General features: G+C 45.5%; 1 pseudogene; it reads right to left on the bottom strand.

Annotated features, from left to right (window-relative positions):
* LOC140740047 (lipoprotein lipase-like) overlaps nucleotides 1-22567 on the bottom strand; it is an 80004-nt pseudogene extending 57437 nt beyond the window's left edge.
* Nucleotides 22568-23309: the final 742 nt, after the last annotated feature.

A 23309-nucleotide genomic window follows, 5' to 3' on the forward strand; every position in this document is an offset into this window, starting at 1 on the left:
GGTGGTAGCTAGGACTTACCGTACTAGGGATCTATAGAGGGGACACAGGGTGGCTGATGGAGCAGCTGAATGAATAACACTCCTGCTATGTATGCAAGGATTCAGCTTCTCACTCAATGTTCTCACTTCTCCACCTTGAACAGTCATGAGCCACAGGTTGCAAGGAAGCAGGGGCAATGTTGTATGTCTTATGGAGGCTTTAGCACATCCTGGAAGCTCTTCCTCTGTAACACACACAAAATGCTGGAGGAACTGCATCAGGCTGCATCAATAGAAAGAAGGAACGGCCGAGGGGTCTGGCCGAGACTCTTCATCGGGACTGAAGAGGAACGGGGAAGTGGCCAGAATAAGAAGGGTGTGTGTGTGTGTGTGTGGTGCTCAACAAAGTGGACTCCAAATCTAAGTCTAATCTCACTGATGGGCATATAGGGAACACTGGATACAGCAATGACCCCAACAGACTCGAAAATTAAGTGTTTCCTCACCTGTTTGGGGCCCTGAATGGACTTCAAGCTCTTCCTCCGTCCACCTTATAACACACAATTATCTCCATACACTGCATCCCATGACCTACCAGTCAGCACTCCTATCTACGATATACACAGACCTGCATGCACTGCACAGTCATTAAACACAGCCACTCTCTCCATATGCAGAATACTAAATCCACACCAAGTCAATACCTCCAGAGAAACCACTGTCACAATAGTCTAGTGGAGAACTATTATAATAAATTGCCAATATCCCTAAATAAACACTCCCTTAACATGTTGGTGATACCTCCATACACAGCATCGTTACAGCACACCGACTTCCCATATACTACCACTAATGACACAAATGATCCCTCTTGCAGAACAATGAAACATGTCAGACCACCGCATGGTCATAATGCACTTTGTACATTGATAATCTGCAGTGTAACATAGTGGTCATGCCATACCTGCGCAGCCCCAAGTGTACAGTGAAACAACACACGTGGACACTACACCATTATTGTGCTGAGGTGATACTGCTTCCCGACATAGTGACAATTCCTCCCCCCACCCCCACCCCCACCTGTACCTCCCAATAGATGCTGCTTAACCCACTGAGGTTCTCCAGCAGATTGTGTGCTGCTCCAGATTCCAGCATTGGCAGCCTGTAGTGTTAACATAAAGCTGGAGCTTCAAAAAGTACCAATTAAACTATACTTGGAGTAGAGTGTGCAGACTCTACACTGTCTACACTGGACAGAGTGCAAAGGAAATTCACTGTGATGTTACCTGGATTGGAAGACTTTAGTTATGGGGAGATTGGAAAGATTGGTCTTGTTTTCCTGGAGCAAAGGAAGCTATGAGCCTGAGCGAGTAGAGAGTATTCACCACCTTTAATATGACATGCCAAAATCGTCACTAGTGCAGCCAGTTAGTTTTAGAAGTCAAATGGAGATCACCCTATAATTCACCTACCGACACAACCAATCAACAGATGATGCAATAGCCACAGCTCTACATCTGCCCTTACACATCTGGAGAAGAAAGATGCTTGTGTGAGAATGCTGTTCTTGGACTACAGTTCAGCATTCAACCTCCAGGCTTGACAAGAAGTTCAGAGACCTCGGCCTTCACCCTGCCTTGTGTAGTTGGATCCTAGACTTCCTGTCAGCTTGCTGACAGGTGGTGAGAATGGGCTCCCTCACTTCTGCCCCCTCTGACACTCAACACATGTGCCCCTCAGGGCTGTGTCCTAAGCCCCTTCCTTTACTCCCTGTATACCCATGACTGTGTCACCACCCACAGTTCCAATCTGCTAATTAAATTTGCTGACGATACTACATTGATTGGACTAATCTCAAATAATAACGAGGTAGCCGCCAGAGAAAAAGTCATCACCCTGACACGATGGTGCCAAGAAAACAACCTCTCCCTCAATGTCACAAAAACAAAGGAGCCGGTTGTGGATTACAGGAGGAATGGAGACAGGCCAACCCCTGTTGACATCAATGGATCTCGGGCTGAGAGGGTGAACAGCTTTAAGTTCCTCAGAATACACATCACTGAGGATTTCACTTGGTCTACAACAGCACCTCTTTCACCTCAGATGGTTGAGGAAGTTTGGTATGGGTCCCCAAATCCTAAGGACTTTCTACAGGGGCACAATTGAGAGCATCCTGACTGGCTACATCACTGCCTGGTATGGGAACGGTACTTCCCTCAATCACAGGAATCTGCAGAGAGTGGTGCGGACAGCCCAGCACATCTGTAGATGTGAACTTCCCACTATTCAGGACATTTACAGACACAGGTGTGTAAAAAGGGCTGGACTTGAAAAGAGCAGTTCACTCATGATCCCCATGCAATCTGACAGAGCTTGAGTAGTCTTGTAAAATAGAATGGGAAAACCTGCAATGTCCAGATGTGCAAAGCTGATGGAGACCTATTCATACAGGCTGTAATTGCTGCCAGAAATGCATTTAGCAAGTACTGACTTGATGGGGGTGAGTAATTATGCAATCAATTCTTTTGTGTTTAACAATGTTCTATAGATGTACCATGGAGAGCATTCTGACAGGCTGCATCACTGTCTGGTATGGAGGGACTACTGCACAGGACTGAAAGAAGCTGCAGAAGGTTGTAAATCTAATCAGCTCCATCTTGGACACTAGCCTACAAAGTACCCAGGACATCTTTAGGGAGTGGTGTCTTAGAAAGGCAGCGTCCATTCTTAAAGAACTCCAGCACCCAGGGCATGCCCTTTTCTCACTGTTACCATCAGGTGGGAGGTACAGAAGCCTGAAAGCACAAACTCAGCGATTCGGGGACAGCTTCTTCCCTTCTGCCATCTGATTCCTAAATGCACTTTGAAGCTTTGGACACTACCTCACTTTTTTTAATATACAGTATTTCTGTTTTTGCACATTTTTTAATAATCTATTCAATATATGTAATTGATTTACTTGTTTATTTTTATTATGTTTTATTTTATTTATTATTATTTTTTTCCTGCCTGCTAAATTATGCACTGCATTGAAGTACTGCTGCTAAGTTAACAAATTTCATGCCACATGCCGGTGATAATAAATCTGATTCTGATTCTGACTTGTAATAAATTTAAACCAATTTGTAGAAATTTGTTTTCACAAGAGTCTTTTCAGTTGTTTAGTGTCAAAAAAGCCAAATTAAATCCACTGTGATTCAATGTTGTAAAACAATAAAACATGAAAACTTCCGGGGGTGGGGGAGGAGAATACCTTGGATAGGTAGTCAGAATCTTTTCCCCATAGTAGGAATCAAAAACAAGAGAGCATTATGTATAGGGCTGGAGGAAAGAGTTTTTGAGGGGATATATGAGGGGCAAGTGTTTTATTTAAAGCATGAGAGTAGATGATATCTGGAAAGTGCATCCACAGCAGGTGGTAGAATCTCACTGTGTTCAAGAATAGATAGACTGTCAGGCGAATTGGCAAGGCAAAGAAAGATACAGTCTTAATGTGGGCAAATAGGATTAGTTTAGATGAACAAAATGGTTGCAAGGACCAGTTAGGCTGAACAGCCTGTTTCTGTGCTATATACAAAGAATCACCCAACACACAACAGGTGTCATCATAACACTGAGTAGATGCCTCTCAATGCAACAAGTGGTTCTGTATCTCTAAATAAAAAGTAAAGAAAAATAAATACTTTCATAACAGACCAATCAATGGATCGATAACAGAATTTGAGTTGATACCATCACACACTCATCCTTCAGTGAGGTTGGAAGATTTTACAGAGATGGTGTAGGTGGGGTCTTTCCAACGCTTGAGATATCTGCTGGAGGTAGTCCAGCTTTCAGAAGCAAACAAAATGGCAGTGATGGCTACTACCCAGTGAGGCTGGATCTTTCAACACCCTTTTCATTGATCAAAGGTGGTGGAAGAAACCACCATTAGGACTAATGGTTGATTAGGACTAATCAACCACATCTCCATCGTTGATGCCAGCATTCTATCTGGTTCAGTCGGATGGATGATAAAGAGTGGAAAAGGCCATATCCCAACTCAAATACAGGACTGTACCCATACTGAAATGCTAACGCTTGGGGTGAAGACTTCAGTCACAAACCACAGCCTCATCACTCCTATCTGTGAAATGGAGACATACCTGGGACCTTAAGAAGTGAGATGTCAGACTACAAGGCATTGTTAATGGCATATGTATGGTTTATCAAAAATGGAAAAGTTTTTGAAGAGGCAAACACGAGGAAATCTGCAGATGCTAGAAATTCAAGCAACACACACAAAATGCTGGTGGAATGCAGCAGGCCAGGCAGCATCTACAGGAAGAAGTACAGTCGACATTTTGGGCTGAGACCCTTCGTCAGGACTAACTCAAAGAAAAGATAGTAAGAGATTTGAAAGTAGGAGGAGGAGGGGGAAATCCGAAATGATAGGAGTCTCATTTTGGATTTCCCCCTCCCCTCACCCCACTACTTTCAAATCTCTTACTATCTTTTCTTTCAGTTAGTCCTGACAAAGGGTCTCGGCCTGAAACATCGACTGTACTTCTTCCTATAGAAGTTTTTGAAGAGGTTCTCTTTCATAAAAAGTTAAAAACAAATATCAACTGAGAATCAATCTATGACAAGCTCAAAATATATATTGAAGATAAAAGTATTTTGATTAGGAACATTAAACACAAAGTACACTGCAGATGCTGTGGTCAAAGCAACACGAACAACATGCTGGAGGAATTCAGCAGGTTGGGCAGCATCCGTGGAATCGAGCAGTCAACATTTTGGGCCAAGACCCTTCATCAGGACGGGCCGGGACGAAGGGTCTCGGCCCGAAAAGTTGACTGCTCGTTTCCACGGATGCTGCTCGATCTGCTGAGTTCCTCTAGCTTGTTGTACGTGTTGCTTTGATTAGGAACATGATTTATTGTTTAACAGCTGGAGCACCATATATGACAGGTCACCATACTGATTTAGTGGCATTTATGAAAAAAGAAATTTCAAGTCTGTTAGCAGTCCACTGTGCAATTCATCATCAACATCTTGCAGCCAAAAATCTCAGCCAGCGACTTTTTTTCAAGCATGACTCTTGAAATATCTACTATCAACAAAATTAAAGTTCATCCATTAAACAGCAAAATATTTCACCAGTTATGCCAAGATAACAACGAAGAGTTTGAGTACTTGCTTCTTCACACTGAAGTGTTTTGGCTATCAAAAGGCTGCTGCTTAAAACATTTCTTTGATCTTTTGGACACTGTGGTTGAATTTTTGCTCAAAGTTGACAAGAGCTTGGGAAACAAGATTGAACTAGGTGGAGATGTGACATAGATAGCTGATCTCTATGATTAAATAAACATACTAAATATGAAACTGCAGAGTAAGATTTTCAATTTAATCTGGGCAAAAAGTGCAGTGTCCACTTTTATCAGAAAATAGTAAATGCATAAGCAAAAGATTGGGAGAAGGATGTTCTCACAGTTTCCCTGCATGGAAAGTATGGCACTCTCTTTCACAGACAGTGATTTGCAAGAATACTGCTTACACCTGCAATTACTGAAGAAGGATTTTCAGAATTGATTCAAGGACTTAAACGATCTGGAAATTCCAGACTGGGTAATTAACCCATTTCTTTGCAAGGTGGAAGAACAGGAAGAGAATGATGAAAAAGCAAAAATGTTTTCAAAAATGTCGACTTTTGTGGTATGCGGCTACACTGTCATATGAAGTTTCCTAGTCACCTGAGAAAAGCCAGACTGCTCTTCATTGCATTTCCATCCTCCCACCTTGTTGAAAGAGTCTTCAATGCAGTGAACCACATACTCACAAAAAGCAGAAACCACATGGACATCATTATGCTTGGAGGGTTAAGACTTTTGCTGTCACAACTTGAACCAGATATTTCAGCTCTTGCTAAACCATCAAGTTCAAGATCACATTGATATCGAAGCTGCAGTGCAGCGCACAGGTGAAAGCTAGATTTAAAGGAAAATAAAAATTAAAGCAGAATAATTTTTCTCTTGTTAGCATATGGTAGACATGTTTTTACACTATGGGAGTGCCAGAAAGTATATCATGCCTAAGAGGGGTGTTGGCAGGTATGAAGGTTCTTTGGGGGGGGACATTGGGCAAAAAGGGTTGGGAAACACTGATGTAGCCCTTTCTGTTCCTGGTGTTTCAATATCAGACTGTGATGCACTAGTTAGGATACTCTCTGCTGTGCATCTTCAGAGTTTGTTAATGTTTTTGATGACATGATGAATCCACACAAACTCTTAGGAAAGTACAGGTGCTGACCTGCCTTCTGCATGCCACAGGTCACTAGAAGTTATTAGAGAATATGAATATTATGGAGTATAAAACTTAATGCTAAAAACTATGGTGTGTTGGTATATGCTAGGGAGAGGTGGCTGGGAGCGGTCGCCAGCTGTGAAGTTGCTGTGTAACCAAAACTGTGTGAAATGCTAAAAGACAATGATGTGTTAATATATGCTAATCAGAGGTAGTCAGCTCTGAAATTTGCTATGGGCTCTGCATGTATCCAATTGAATGTAGAGACAATAGGTGTTAATAAAAAGTAGCTAAGGGATATTTTGCTTTGAACGTGTCAGCTGTGTAACTAAAGCTATGTAGGAGACAATATGTGTTAATGAAAGGTAGCTAAGGGATATTTTGCTTTGAACTTGTCTGCTGTGTAATTAAAACTATATAGTCAGACTAGAATGAATAAGTCAATAGGTAAAAACAATAGTAACGGATGCACTGTGATATGCACTGCTTGGATATGTTAATGCAGCTAAACCAGGTTTGCTTTAAAAAGCGGCTGGGTCCGAAAATCGGAAGGCAGCCAGCGACCAGCTCAATGACTGTCTCAACTTTGATTTGCAAATTAAAGTTTAACCCTTCTTGAAGAATTTTCTGCGTCTCCTGGTCATTTGAAAAGCACGAAAAACCACGACATAATTGGCGTCAGTCGGCAGGATCGGGCAGAGACCCGCGGAAGGGAAGCGGCAGATTGGGAACGCTTCCCAGTCCTCTAGGGACCCCCACAAGGCTAACAGAATTAAGGGTGCACCCAAAACAAAAGAAAAGCGCTTTTTTGCGACAATTTGGACTAAGAATTCTGTTGGCTTTGAGGAGGTCTTGGAGTCTCGGAAGTGTGGAACCGCTGCCAAAGGGTCTCTCCGGTCCAAAGAATCTGGCAGAATTGGGGGTTAACAGAGGAGGCTCAGAGGATTGCTCAAGAACACTGCAGTGAGGGTAAGTACAAATAAGATAATACGTTAAGAAAAAGTCCTCGCGGTTACCGCCTTAAGAGAAGAAGGGTCTGCTCGGGCGAGGTGTTAGAATAGAATTAGGGAAAAAGTCCTCGCGGTTACCGCCTTAAGAGAAGAAGGGTCTGCTCGGGTGAGGTGTTAGAATAGAATTAGGGAAAAAGTCCTCGAGGTTACCGCCTTAAGAGAAGAAGGGTCTGCTCGGGCGAGGTGTTAGAATAGAATTAGGGAAAAAGTCCTCGCAGTTACCGCCTTAAGAGAAGAAGGGTCTGCTCGGGCGAGGTGTTAGAATAGAATAAGGGAAAAAGTCCTCGAGGTTACTGCCTTAAGAGAAGAAGGGTCTGCTCGGGCGAGGTGTTAGAATAGAATAAGGGAAAAAGTCCTCGAGGTTACTGCCTTAAGAGAAGAAGGGTCTGCTCGGGCGAGGTGTTAGAATAGAATAAGGGAAAAAGTCCTCGAGGTTACTGCCTTAAGAGAAGAAGGGTCTGCTCGGGCGAGGTGTTAGAATAGAATTAGGGAAAAGTCCTCGCGGTTACCGCCTTAAGAGAAGAAGGGTCTGCTCGGGCGAGGTGTTAGAATAGGTGTAGAATTAGAGTAAATAATATTATCCAGTAAACAAACTGTGAATCTCTGAAATACATTAACAAGAGAGAATAACATGACAGGTAAAGGAACAGCAGTAGAGATTCTGAGCAAAAAATTCCCATTTTTTCAAAATGAGATCACAAAAACTTCAGAAAAATGGGAAAAAAGAACCAAAAACCTGGTCACAAGGTGGCCAAAAGAAGGAACATTTGATGTAAGTTTGTGCGAAGAAATGGAGGAACTAACTAAAAAGTACAAATCAAAAGATAAATCTAAGAAAAGGGAGCAAAAAAGAGAACAAGAAATGGAAGTGCTAAAACTCTTTAGAACGGAGGGAGAAAGGCTGAGGAGGACAGGTAGAATATTGATTGCAAGTGAGAAAGATACAGAGGTGCTGGAGAAACAGCCTGTTAGAGAGAGAGAGAGAGAAAGGTACAGTGAGAGGCTGGCTTCAGCTCCGTACCCGGATGCGAAAGAAACAGAAAACCCCCCTCCCTATAATGAGGAAGGAACCCCTAAGCAGTGCCCCATGCTAACGGGAACAGTAAACATGCAGGGAGAAGTACAGGTTTGGGATAATGAGGAGGAGAAAAAACAATATGAGAAGGAAAAAGCGGCGATATGGCAGGAGATACAGGCAGAAAAGATAAAGATAGAACAGGTACAGAGAGAAATGCAAGAACAGATTGAACGGATGAAATACTTGAGGGAGGCGAAGGAATATGAGGAGTATCGATTATACCATAGAAATAAACAGACTAGAGAAGGTGACTCATTGGAGGAGCAAGAGTTAAGTGGAGAGAGAGAGAGGATGTGAGAATTTATGGGGAAGAGGTAGGGGGCTGAAGCCTAGAAGGACAGAAGGAGGCAGTAGGGGAGCGGCTCGTGGAAGTAGAGAGAGAGTCACATAAGTTACAAAAATTGAATTACCAGGAGAGATGTGAAAAATATTCAAGGGGCCAACCAGGTATTGAATCAAGACAGAAAGGAAGGACTCCACAGGGAGACCGAGGGAAGAGCAGAACCCCGGAGACATTTGTGTGGGAGGCAGTAAAGACATACCCAGAGACAGATGGGGAGTCAGGGGAGGAGGAAAGCTAGGGCAGGTGGGAAGGAGGAGGAAGAATGATGCCGTTGTTAGTTAAAGGATCAGGACAAGTGCAGTATATCCCTTGGGGATCCCAGGACCTAGAAGGACTGAAAAACACTCTGCCCAATTTACATGAAGGAGCAGGGAAATGGATTAGAGCCTTTGAGGAAGAAATAGCAGGACGATTATTGGCTATGGGAGATTTGAAGGCACTGTTGATAAGGTTGATGGGAACCTCCAAATTTAACGAACTAATGGAAATGGCTGGCATAGTAAAACTCGACCGACCCAAGAACTGATGGAGACGGGTTTGACAGAGTGAGGCAGAGGGTATGGCAGGCCCTCAGAAAGCTTTATCCACCCAAAGTGGACCCCAAAGCCTTAAAAGGGGATCCACTGGGAGACACTGAAAACCCAGCAGCCTACGTAGAAAACCAGTTGAAAAGGTGGAGACTGGAGACTGAGCAAGAGGTGGAGAACAGCTTATTTATGACCTCACTGTTCCGACATAGCATTTTGGATGCAATGCCTCCACAAGTAAAATCCAAACTGGAGGAGGTGGTTGGGCTAACGTCAAAGACCCCACAAGAATTTAGAGACCACGTAGTCCATGCCGTTGAGAAATACCGGAAAGACAAACAAAGGTTGGCTGAGCAGCAGGAAGAGGTGCAAGGAAAGTTAACACAAATGCAGCTCGAAGAACTCAAAAAGAAGGAAAAAGAGAAAAATAAAAAGATGCTGCCAACAACCACCGGTTCGAGTACAGCTACTGAACTGGACAAAACACTGCTATATGGAGGGGCCGATCATACTGTAAGACAAGGGCTGGAAAACCCCATGCCAATAATTAACTTTGAGGGAGCATCCCCACAAATGTTCTATCAGGAACAAACTAAATTCAAACAGCCCAGACAGGACTGGAAGTCCCAAGGAGGGGGACAGAGGAGCTATGGGCAAAGGAGACCAGTGAGAAGACAGTGGGAAAGAGAGGTAGAGAGATTGTGCTGGGAATGTAATCAGCCAGGTCACATGAGAAGAGATTGTCCGTTTACACCATGGCCTGTCACACACCAGCAGGAACCGATAAGAAGGGAACTAAAGTTTAGCCAAGGACTAGCCCCCACCGGCCCAAGCGGACCTGTGAACCCCTATGCGAGGTATTAGGGGTGCCCCGAGAACTTGAGTGGGAAGGGACATTACCCAATGATAACAAGGGAGGCAGATGAGGAACCCATTGTTCAGGTTATGTTAGAAGGGCAACTGACACCAATGATGATAGATACTGGAGCCACGTACACTTGCGTACAGCCACAGTATGCCCTTCACCTTCCCATGTCAGGAAAGTTTGTTAAGACAGTAGGGTTCTCGGGGAAAACACAATTAACACAGAGCACGGCTCCAGTGCGGTTGAGAATGGGAAATAAAGAAATTGTTTTGCCGGTGCTAGTATTTAAAGGGACTCCGATTAATTTGTTAGGCAGAGATGCCTTGTTGAAACTGGAATTAAAATTAGAATGCACCAGAAATGGGCTGAGTGTGAAAAGAGCAGGGGCTCAATTGATAGTGCAAGAAGACAAGAAGGCTAATGTCTTTTGGATAGGAGACATCGCAGACCAGATTTAGGAAACCTGGGAAAAATGGAAAAAGGGCGTGCAGGCTATATTACCTAGGGCTGTAGTGCCCAAATCTGAGCTACATTGTACAGTGATTTTTGACGAGACACAGGACAGGGAGTTAGAGGAGAGATGGCACCTGGAGGCATGTACCCAGCAGCACCTGGAAGGGGAGGCTGTGATAATTGGAAAGCAAGGGGCAGCTCTACAAGTTAAGTGGAACACCTTTTTAGAAAAATGGTACAGGATACCGGAGGCGGCGCCCCACGTAACGTTGTTGATAAATAAGGGATATCAGTCTACAGACTTAGGACCTTTAGTTAAGAGTGCTGAAACCGTAACAGTGTGGAGGAAAATCAGGCCAGCGGTGTGGATATCAGAAGACAACAATTGTATTAAAATAATGGTAAGTGTAGATATGGTAGGGACAGTGAGAGAGGTCAAAATAACTCCCCAACCACACATGCCCGTGCTGGGAAAAGAAAGAGGCCAGCAGAAAGATAAGGGGTTAGATGAGTTGCCGTCTATTCTGTGGTCACAGCATGACGCGGACGTAGGGAAAATAAAAACAGCTAGTCTGGTGGAAATAAAGCTAAAGAGAGGAGCAATTCCACCCAGGAGACCACGATACCCACTAAGACCAGAAGCGGAAGAAGGAATATCGTCGACAGTGCAGGGGTTGCTTGAAATAGGTGTACTTAAAAGAACACACAGTCCATGCAATACCCCGTTGTTGCCGGTATTAAAAGCAGATAAATCTAAGTGGAGATTGGTGCATGATTTGCGAGCGGTAAACGATGTGGTAGAGGACTGGCCAGCGGTAGTCCCTAACCCACACACGCTTCTGACTAACGTTCCACCAGAAGCAAGCCACTTTTCAGTGATCGATTTATGTTCGGCTTTCTTCAGCATTCCTCTGGCTGAGCAATGTCAGTATTTGTTTGCATTTACCTACAGAGGCGCCCAGTATACCTATACCAGAATGCCGCAAGGATTTAAACATTCACTACACATTTTTAATCAGGTATTGAAGGCAGACCTAGAGGGCTTGCCGTTGGGAAGTACATTGTTACAATATGTGGATGACCTGTTGATTTGCTCCCACAGCGAGGAACAGTGTAAGCAGGACACTATAACTGTTAGAGAAGCTAGCGCACGGAGGACATAAAGTATCCAAAAAGAAACTGCAATTCTGCATGCAGCAAGTGGAATACTTAGGCAGGGTAATATCCAAGGGAGTGAAAGCGATAGCACCAGATCAGATTGAGGCAATAGCTAAGGCCCCAAAACCCCAGACTGTAGGGCAGATGACATTTTTGGGAATGGCAGGGTACAGCTCAGATTGGATAGGAGAATATGCTGAGATTGTGGCACCTTTAAGAAAGATAATGAAAGAAGCAGGACATACAAAGTTGAAGAACGGCTTACAGTGGAATGGAGAGGCGGAGATAGCTTTCAGTACTATTAAGCAGGAATTGCAGTCAGCACCAGCATTAGCTTTGCCCAATTACGAGAAGGTCTTTTATTTGTATGTATCCAATCGACAGGAGGGTTATGTTACAGCGGTTCTAACACAAGAGGCAGGCACAGGAAAAGCAAAGCAGCCGATAGCATACTACAGTACGAGACTAGATGAAGTGGCTCAGGGGTACCCACCCTGTTATCAGGGATTGGCGGCGCTGTACTATGCATATGAAAAGGCATCATCGGTAACCCTGGGCTATCCCGTAACTCTGTACACACACCACAAAGTAGCAGAATTGCTGGAAAGAGGGAAATTTGTGCTAACGCCAGCCAGGATAGCAGCGTATCAGATGCTATTGACATTTCCTGACATAACTATACAGAGATGCACTACCAGTAATATAGCCGATTTTATCCCTTTAGACTATGAAGGAGAACCCCATGATTGTGTAGGGAAGACGATGGCATTTGCCAAATTGAGAGCAGATTTACGGTCAGAACCACTAGAGGAGATAGATAAACAGGTTCTGTTCGTAGATGGCTCTTGTTATAGGGACTATGATGGAAATCACGCAGGATTCTCAGTGGTGCAACAGGATCAGTCGAGTTATAAGATTATTAGGATGGAGTCCTGTCCCCAACCGTGTTCCGCCCAACTAGCAGAACTCAAAGCTTTGACAGCTGCGTGTGAAATGATGGAAGGTGAGACAGTAGACACCTATACTGATTCAGCATATGCTCATGGAGTATGCCATTTGTTCGGGGCAGTGTGGACGCAGAGAGGTTTTTTAAAAAAAGTAGCGGAGATCCCATACAACATTGTCAGCAAATTCTAGACTTAATAAAAGCCATAATGAAACCTAAAGCATTGGCTATAGTAAAATGCCAGGCACATAAAAAGGGAAACGCTGTAAAAACAAAGGGAAATCAAGCTGCAGATGAGGCAGCTAGAAAAGCGTCTGGATGTACGTCAGCCGTCATTGCCACCCAGGTAAGCCTAACTCCAGAACCTGACGTGGAGGACCTAATTGAAATACAAGGTAAGGCAACTTTGGCAGAACAGACAATGTGGAGAAAAAGGGGGGGCCAAGCAGAACCCAGAAGGCTTGTGGAGCACGGAAGACGGTTTGTTGGTAGCGCCCACCCCTCTACTGACGATTCTGATTTCAGAAGCGCATGGGATGGACCATTGTGCAAAGGGGGAAGTGATAAGGAAAATAAAGAAGGATGGTTTTTGGTCACCTTATTTACAGGCTTCAGTGGACTTCGTCTTATCACGGTGCGAGGTATGCGCACAGAATAATGTTCGAAAGGGAATTACAACCCCAATAGGCCACATTCCTGTACCTGAAGGACCATTTAAACATTTAGTGATCGATTACGTAGACATGATAAAGACAGTGGTAAAATTCCTGACAAATGAAGTAATCCCCAGGTTTGGAATCCCTACAGAAGTTAGTTCAGACAATGGTTCAGCTTTTATCCAGAAAGTGGTCAAACTGGTACTACAGGCGCTGAGGATAAAGCAGAGGTTTGGATGTGTATACCACCCTCAGTCGCAGGGCATGGTGGAGAGAATTAATGGAACCCTGAAAGCCAAATTAAACAAAATTTGTGCAGATACTAAATTTAATTGGGTCGATGCTTTACCGTTAGCATTGATGAGTTACCGCATGCAAACTAATCGAATAACATGCCTGACACCGCACGAGATGCTCACTGGGAAGCTATCATACCTGTGATAGGGGTAAGCAAAAATGTTGAATGAATAAACTATATATACTATAATCAACAGAGGTTCATCAACTACACCGATGATGCACTGGAGGCCTTAGGGCAACAGCTGGATGCAACTAGCAGGGTAGCGTGGCAAAACAGGTACTGGTTTGGCTTTTGGCAGAGAAGGGGGGTGTGTGTAATGTTTGGAGAACAATGCTGCACTTTCATACCGAACAATACTAGCCCAGAAGGGTCTTTCACCAGAGCAATGGATAAGTTAAGGAATCTGCGGACGGAGGTCCAACAGAATGCAGGGTTCGGACATCAGTTCTTTGATTGGTTAGAAAGTAGACTCGGAGGATGGGGAGCATGGATGACTAAAGTAGCAATAACTGTCAGTATTGTATTGTTGAGCTGTGTGCTTGTGCTGTGCTGTGCTGTTTTCTTTCTTGTCTCAAATCTCTTGTAGTGCGTGCTGCAACCAAACAGTTTCCGATGTTCATGACGATTGCCGAAGCTAGCGTAGTGGAGACAGAAACACTGACAATGTATCGTTACAGCCTACAACACCTGCAGGATGAACAGGAGCAAAACGGCGGTGTGGGAGTAGATTGTAAGGGCTTTTGAGTCTTTTTCCCTGTCTCGGAAAAAAGGGACAGGTTTTTGGCTCAGCGGCCCAGGGTAACCGGGAGAGAATACTTTGAGGTCCTGGCGCAGGAAATTATAGTTTCACCCGAGATTGGGAATACGCTTGCGTTTATTGGGGCTTTTGTGCGCAGACTCTTAGTCTTCTCTCTGTGTGAGTGTGAGACCCAGAGGGGTCTCAAAGGGGGGATATATTGGAGAATATGAATATTATGGAGTATAAAACTTAATGCTATAAACTATGGTGTGTTGGTATATGCTAGGGAGAGGTGGCTGGGAGCGGTCGCCAGCTGTGAAGTTGCTGTGTAACCAAAACTGTGAAATGCTAAAAGACAATGATGTGTTAATATATGCTAATCAGAGGCAGTCAGCTCTGAAATTTGCTATGGGCTCTGCATGTATCCAATTGAATGTAGAGACAATAGGTGTTAATAAAAAGTAGCTAAGGGATATTTTGCTTTGAACGTGTCAGCTGTGTAACTAAAGCTATGTAGGAGACAATATGTGTTAATGAAAGGTAGCTAAGGGATATTTTGCTTTGAACTTGTCTGCTGTGTAATTAAAACTATATAGTCAGACTAGAATGAATAAGTCAATAGGTAAAAACAATAGTAACGGATGCACTGTGATATGCACTGCTTGGATATGTTAATGCAGCTAAACCAGGTTTGCTTTAAAAAGCGGCTGGGTCCGAAAATCGGAAGGCAGCCAGCGACCAGCTCAATGACTGTCTCAACTTTGATTTGCAAATTAAAGTTTAACCCTTCTTGAAGAATTTTCTGCGTCTCCTGGTCATTTGAAAAGCACAAAAAACCACGACAAAGTCAATGGCTCACAGCTCACTGCTCATGAGGTTTACTCATCTCTGCACTGAACTGAGGCTGTGGCCTGCAGTTAACAGGCTCCTGGATCAGCTGGGTCTGGCTTCGTAGCTGTAGACTCACTTTCATGAACTTCAGTTCTGAAAGTTATTTGCTTATTGTCATTGTTTGCACAGTTTGCTTTCGCACACTGTGTGTTTAACGGTCTTCTTATTTTAATGGGTTTTATTGGATTTCTTTGTTTGTGGCTGCCTGGAAGGAGTCAAATCTCAAGGATGTATTGTATACATACTTTGATAATAAATGTACTTTGAACTTCCAGTGTGCGTAGCAGGAGCTTGAAAATAAATGACTGGGGGCAATCAGGATATTCTCTGTGCCACAGATCTTGGGGTAATCAGATAAGAGCCAATAAAAAGTTAGAATGAAATGGAATGGCCATTATGTGAGTGAGCCAGTGTTATTGTGGGGAGTTGAGGCTTTGGCAAGGAGAAGCAAAGATTTCAAGTACCGGTAACTAACTTTCTTTCTTGTTGCACAGGTAGAGCAATGGGAATGCAAAGCAGGATAGTGGAATATTCATCTTGTGGGATGACTACACCTGCAAGAAGTATTTCCAGCTACAGCTTCTTACAGACTGTGTTAAGGAATTGGAGATGGAGCTGGATGAACTACAGATCACTTGGTAGGCTGAGGGGTTGATTGACAGGTATTACAGGGAAGTAGGTACACTTAAGGTGCAGGACAAAAGTAACTGGGTGACCATCAGGATGGGGAAATGTGATAGGCAGCCAGTGCACAGTACCCCTGTGACCGTTCCCCTCAATAACAGGTATAGCACATTGGATACTGTTGGGGATGATGACCCAGCAGAAGAAAGCTACAGTGGTCAGGTCTCTGGCTCTGAGACCGGCTCTGGTTCTTAGAAGGACTGCAAAGGTTGTGACCTCAGGATTGCTACCCATGCCATATGTGAGTGAGGCCAGAAAAAAAGAAAATAATACAGCTCAACATGTGGCTAAGGAGATGGTGCAAGAGAATTAGCTTTAGATGTTTGGATCATTGGGCTCTCTACCAGGGTAGGTGAGACTGTACAGGCAGGATGGTTTGCACCTGAACTGAATGGGGACTAACATCCTAGTGGGAATGTTCATCAGTACTGCACAGGGAGGTTTAAATTAGAGTTGCAGGGAAATAGGAACCAAAGCATCAGAGAAGAAAGTGGAGTGGGAAAAGATGTTGTTAAGCCTACATACAAAGACAAGAAAAGGTTGAACATGGTGTGAATAATGTTCTGAGTTCCATCTATTTGAATGCAAGGAAAATAAGGAAGGCAAATAAGCTTATGACATGGATCAACACATGAAATTATGATTAATGAGACTTGGTTGCAGGAAAGGCAAGACTGGCAGCTCAACATTTCAGATTTCTGTTGTTTTAGACATGATAGAGAGTGAGGGAATAAAGGGGGTAGAGTGGCACTGTTAATCAAGAAAAATGTCATGTTAGTGCAGAGACAGGAGAGTTCACCTACTGAAACAATATAGATGGAACTGAGGAATAAGAAAAGGAATGTATTATAGACCACCCAATAGTCAGCAGAATTTAGGGGAGCAAATTTATAGAGACATCACAGACAGTTGCAAAAGGTTGTGATAATAAGTGATTTAAACTTTCCATATATTGACAGGGACCACCATACTGAGAAAGGGCTGGATGGGATAAAGTTTGGAAAATATGTTCAGGGGGTGGGGGAGGGGAAGAAAGAGACAGAGATAGAGAGGAGGGGAAGGAGAAGAAGAAGAAACATAGCAGGTGCAGGCAGCAAGAACAAATGAGGTACTTGAGGAATATAAGAAATGCAAGAGAAAACTTCTGAAGGAAATCAGGAGAACAAAAATAAGGCATGAAGTTGCTCTGCCAGACAAGGTGAAGGAGAATCCCAAGGCTTCTACAGATATGCTAAGACCAAAAGGACAGCAAGAGATAAAATCAGTCTTCTTCAGAGTGATCACCTATGCATGGAGCCGAAAGAGGTGGGGCGATCTTAAATTATTTTTTGCATCTATAGTTACTCAGGAGACAGACACGGAGTCTATAGCAGGGAGGCAAAACAGTTGTGAGGACCGACCATATGCAGATTACAGAAAAGAAGGCATTTGCTGTCTTGAGGTGGATAAATCCCTAGATCCTAACAAGGCATTCCCTTGGACCTTGTGGGAGGCTAGTGAAGAAATGCAGGAGCACTAGCAGAGATATTTAAAATGTCTTTAGCCACAGGTGAGGTGCTGGAGGATAACTGATGTTATTCTGTAGTTTAAGAAAGGTTCTAAGAATAAGCCATGCAGTTATAGTCCTGTGAGCCTGACATCAGTAGTGTGAAAGTTATTGTAAGTAATTCTAATGGACCAGATATATGAGTATTTGAATAGGATTGATTAGGGATGGTCAACATTGCTTTGTGCATGGTAGGTCATTTCTAACTAATGGTATAGAGTTTTTCGAGTAGGTTACCAGGAATGTTATTGAAGGAGAGCAAGTGGACATTAGCAAGGCTAATGTTCTGCATGGGAGATTGATCAAGAAGGTTCAGTCGTTTGACATTCAGGATGAGATAGTAAATTAGATTAGATGCTTACTTCATGGAAGAAGCCAGACAGATGGTTGCCTCTCTAACTAGAGATCTGCATCTAATGATCATGCTGGACCATTGTTGTTTGTCATCTATATCAACAGCTGCATGACAATGTGGTAAACTGGATCAACATATTTGCAGACGACATGAAGGTTAGGGGTGTAGTGGACTGCAAGGAAGGCTATCAAAACTTGTAGAAGGATCTGGACCGACTGGAAATATGGGCCTAAAGATGACAGATGGAACTTAATGCAGACAAATGTGAGGTCATCCACTTTGGGAGGACATATCAGGATAGGACTTGCATGCTAAATGATAGAGCACTGAGGAGTGTGTTAAAACAGAGGAATGTGGGAATACAGACCCATAATTCCTTGAAAGTGGCATCACAGATAAACAGAGTTGAAAAAAAGAGTTTTTGGCACATAAATTAAAGTACTGAGTACAGGAGTTGGGATGTTATGTTGAAGTTGTATAATATAAGATGTTGGTGATATCTAATTTGGAGTATTATGTAGTTCTGGTTACCTAACTACAGGTACAAAACCATGAGATTGAAAGAGTACAGAGAAAATTTACAAGGATGTTACCAGGACTTGTGGACCCGAATTATAGGGAAAGGTTGAATAGGATACAGCCTTATTCCCTAGAGTGTAAGAGGATGAGAAGAGATTTGTAGGGGTGTACAAAATCATGAGGAGTATACATACAGTAAATAAAAACGGGCTTTTCTCATTGACGTTGGCTGAAACTAGAACTAGAGGTCACAAGCTAAGGGTGAAAGAAAAAAACATTTAAGGGGAACATGAGGCAGACCCTCTTCACTAAGAGTGTGGAGAGAGTGTGGAACGAGTTGCCAGGCAAAGTGGTGGATGCAGGTTTGGTTTCAACATTTAAGATAAATTTGAGTAGGTACATGGATAAGAGAGGTGTGGAAGGTAATGATCCAGGTACAGGTCTGGGTACATGGATAGGAGAGGTATGTTGGGCAGTGATCCAGGTACAGGTCTGGGTACATGGATAGGAGAGGTATGTTGGGCAGTGATCCAGGTACGGGTCTGGGTACATGGATAGGAGAGGTATGTTGGGCAGTGATCCAGGTACAGGTCTGGGTACATGGATAGGAGAGGTATGTTGGGCAGAGATCCAGGTACAGGTCTGGGTACATGGATAGGAGAGGTATGTTGGGCAGAGATCCAGGTACAGGTCTGGGTACATGGATAGGAGAGGTATGTTGGGCAGTGATCCAGGTACGGGTCTGGGTACATGGATAGGAGAGATATGTTGGGCAGTGATCCAGGTACAGGTCTGGGTACATGGATAGGAGAGGTATGTTGGGCAGAGATCCAGGTACAGGTCTGGGTACATGGATAGGAGAGATATGTTGGGCAGTGATCCAGGTACGGGTCTGGGTACATGGATAGGAGAGGTATGTTGGGCAGAGATCCAGGTACAGGTCTGGGTACATGGATAGGAGAGATATGTTGGGCAGTGATCCAGGTACAGGTCTGGGTACATGGATAGGAGAGGTATGTTGGGCAGAGATCCAGGTACAGGTCTGGGTACATGGATAGGAGAGATATGTTGGGCAGTGATCCAGGTACAGGTCTGGGTACATGGATAGGAGAGGTATGTTGGGCAGAGATCCAGGTACAGGTCTGGGTACATGGATAGGAGAGATATGTTGGGCAGAGATCCAGGTACAGGTCTGGGTACATGGATAGGAGAGGTATGTTGGGCAGTGATCCAGGTACGGGTCTGGGTACATGGATAGGAGAGGTATGTTGGGCAGAGATCCAGGTACAGGTCATTGGGACTAGGCAAAATAATAGTTTGGCATGAAGTAGAAGGGCTGCAGGGCTGTGGTGGTTCAGTCCGAAGTCCGTGGTCCGGTCTGCGGACTCCGAGTTTTCCGGTGGTCCCTTGCTGTGGTTGGACTTAACTAGAAACACCTGAGGCTCATATTGGAACCGGGAATATAAGTGGCCCTGGTATTGAGTGTGGTTGGGGGGGTTGTTGTTGTCTTGTCAAGATGCTCATGGCATAGATGGTTGGTGGAAGGCTTGAATGGACTCTGCCATCCTTGGGGCTGTGTTGGAGAACCATGGCTTCTGTGAGCCTTGCTGGTAGTAGTCAGGGTGAGCATTGTGGTAGGGATTCAGCTGTTTCCTGGGCCAGCTGGGTGGCCATCATCCACTCTGAGCTAGGTAGGGATCCGGTTGTTTCTGTAGCCAGCCAAGCCTGCCGGCTGTAACGGCTACTCGGAGCTACCCTGATGCAGAGGTGGAACTGTCTGTCATTCCCTGGTGTTTGTCTCTTCCTGTCCTTGCCCTGTGGGGTAAGTCTGGCTGTTCTGCTGTTGCCCTGTGGGGGGATCTGTCTTGTCTTGTCCTTGCCTCTGTGGGGTAAGTCAGGCTGTTCTGCCGTTGCCTGCGGGGATCTGTCTTGTCTTTGCCTCTGTGGGGTAAGTCAGGATGTTCTGCTGTTGCCCTGTGGGGGGGATCTGTCTTGTCTTTGCCTCTGTCAGGTAGGTCAGGCTGTTCTGCTGTTACCGGACGGATGGTCCTGCCCCACCTTGGTGTGGAGTGATAGATGAGTCCTGGCTTGTCGATGGATAAGTCCCGGCTCCATGTTGATGTACAGTTCCCAGTCTGCCCCTAGCTCCAGCCTCCGAGTTCCCCAAGCCTGCAGCCTCGAGCCTCGACCCTAGCCCCCAAGTCCCTAGCCAAGCCTCGTCACGTCCTCGCCTGGGTTTGGGGGTCCGAGCCCGAGGCAAGACCCAGGTTCTGGGTCCTTGTCTAGTCTCGAGCTTGGAGTCCACCCCAGGCTCCTTGTTCCCAGTCCCTGGTCCTGGTCCTGCTTCCCCTGCCTAGACTGCTTCCCGTCCTGTCCTTGGGTTCTGTCTGGTCCTGTTTCCAGGACTCCAGTGTCTGTGTCCTGCAGTTGGGTCCTGATTCAACACTCGATTTATGACAAGGGCCTGATTTTGTGCTGTAGTGTTTTATGATTTTCATGTGTTCTTTGTGATGACACTCACGTGCTGATCTAAGACAGATCCTCTGATATGCTAATGCCCAGGAATTTAAACTACTGACCTATCCACCTCCGTCTTCCTCCTGTATGCCCGTTGGTTGTGTTGTTACTGAGTGAGAGGTTGTTGTGACACCATTCAACCAGACTTTCTACCTCCCTCCTTTTTGCCGATTCGTCCACACTTCTGATTCGGCCAACAGTGACGTCATCAGTAAATTTAAATTGTTATTGGAGCTGTACTTAGCCACGCAATAATAGGTGTAAATTTACACCGTAAATCAAGTAGAGCAGGGGGCTAAGCACACAGCCCTGTGGTGCGCCTGCACCGAGGGTGCGTGGAGGAGAAGTTGGTGCCGATCTGTGCTAACTGGGGTCTACTACAGACACAGACAAACAGATACACACAAAGGGCCACGGACACTGTCCTCTCACAAAACAAACTCCGCACCCTTCACTTTCAGCAATGACTGGGGAGTCTGGTCCCGGAAAAGGACACACCGAGGCGATGAATGTCGGAGTACACTGGTCCACACACCCTCCCCATCACACTGAGTCAATGAGAATGTCAGATACAACTCGTGGCGTAGGGACGGCGTGTGTGTTGGGATGGGTCCAGTGCAAAGGAAACAAGTTGTTTGGTCTGCCACACAGAGGACGGGCGTCTGGTCTGGGGGGGGGGGGGCACTGGAACGGGGGCGTCTGGCAGATTTCTGAGGTCGGTGGACGGGGAATCGGAAGTATGGGGTCTTGGGCTGAGGGTCCAGACTCCGCTGGCATCAGGTTTCAGGGAGTTAAATTCCCCCAAAAGAAAGCAACGAACAGGTGTGGGGAGGAGACCTGGACCCGACATCTGGAAACCGCCGCTTTGTTCAGTGGGCGCTACAGGACAGCCGGGACCCCAATGACTAGACCAACTCCACTCCCCCTCCCCCAAACTCCACTGGGCCCCGCTCGCTGCTCCCTACGGGTCTGACGTCCGCGACCCTCTCTCCCACAATTATAATGTGGTGTATCATTCTTTCTACGTTCCCAAACCAAGGGGCTAGGGGCCAGACCATGTCAATCCCAGCCCCCAGACCGGGACCCGTGAGTCCTCCCCCCGCCCCCCCCCCCCCCACACACACACGGTTCCGGGACCAGAGAGCCAGAGACCTGTCAACCCTGGTCCACAAAGGATTCCGATCGAAATGGCCCTCCTCCCCCAGCCCAGTCTCTGTCCTTGTGAACGGAGCCTTCACGCCGAGTTCCCATCACCCTTCCCAGCAAATGCACCCCAACCCGCGCTACCTGCACTCACAGCTCCCGTCCCTCCAGCTCCCCACTCTCACTCGTCATCTCCCTTCCTCGCCTCTCGTCTTTCCTCCCCTCCTTCACCTCTCCTTCCTCCTCCCATTCCCCTCTTTCTGCGATCCATTCGTCTCCCTTCACTCACACTCCGAACGCTTCCTCATCACCCACCTGTTGCGTTTCCTGTCTTCACGTTCTCCGCAAAGCTTGGCAGGAGTGTAGAACCAAGGAGCAGAAGCAGGGGCAGGGGCAGTGGCAGTGACGAGCAGCGCATGGTGAGTCCCGGGCTGGGGACAGGGTCTGCCCTCCGGATGAGTGAGAGTGAAGGCGGAGCCACCGCCGGTGTCTGACACTCAATACACACTGCTCAGCCTTTAGTCAACCGGAGAGCAGCCTGATTGGTGAGACCGGGGCTCGTCTCTCGGCAACCGCACGCTTCCAACCGATTCCCAGCCAGGACTGCGCTAGTCGGGTCCCGGGTCAATTGTAAATCCGTAGACGTGCTCCCCACACAGGCCACATTAACCCACTCCAACTTAGACTTAACTCAAGGAGCTCAAAACTCCTTTGTCACCCACAAACAATTCTTACCCACTCAATGCCGTCGCCATTTCTCACGCTAACAACCCCTCGCCGCTCTCCAAACAGATCCCATCCTATCCAACCATTCATACCGACTGAGACGGGCTAAAACTCACCCACTCCATGTCACCGTACCCAGTCTAACCCCTGTCAAACTGCACTTGCACTCGGCGAGGAATCGTCCCCCACACCCACAGCAAGCCACTCCTATCCAATCAAACCAAACTACTGTACACTGATTCAAAAGAAGTCTATAGACGTGCTCCCCACTACAAGTTACCTGTACAAATGGGATGGGTTACACCTGAACTGAGGGGACCAATACCCTTGCGGGCAGGTTTGCCAGAGCTGTTAGGGAAGGTTTAAACTAGGTAGGGAGATGGGAATTGGATTGATAGGGCAGAGGCTGTTGGTAAACAAGCAAAGTCAGTGTGTATTGAGACTGTCAGGAAGCACATGCAGATGATAGGACAAAATTGCAGTCAGTGGGATGAGTTGCAGCGTAAAAGGGAGACAAAATCAAAAAAGGGTGATAAATACAGGACAGGAGGCATTATATTTGAATGCATGCAGTGTATGGACTAAGGC

The sequence above is a fragment of the Hemitrygon akajei genome, chromosome 16, assembly GCF_048418815.1.
Source record: "Hemitrygon akajei chromosome 16, sHemAka1.3, whole genome shotgun sequence".
Taxonomy (NCBI): Eukaryota; Metazoa; Chordata; class Chondrichthyes; order Myliobatiformes; family Dasyatidae; genus Hemitrygon; species Hemitrygon akajei.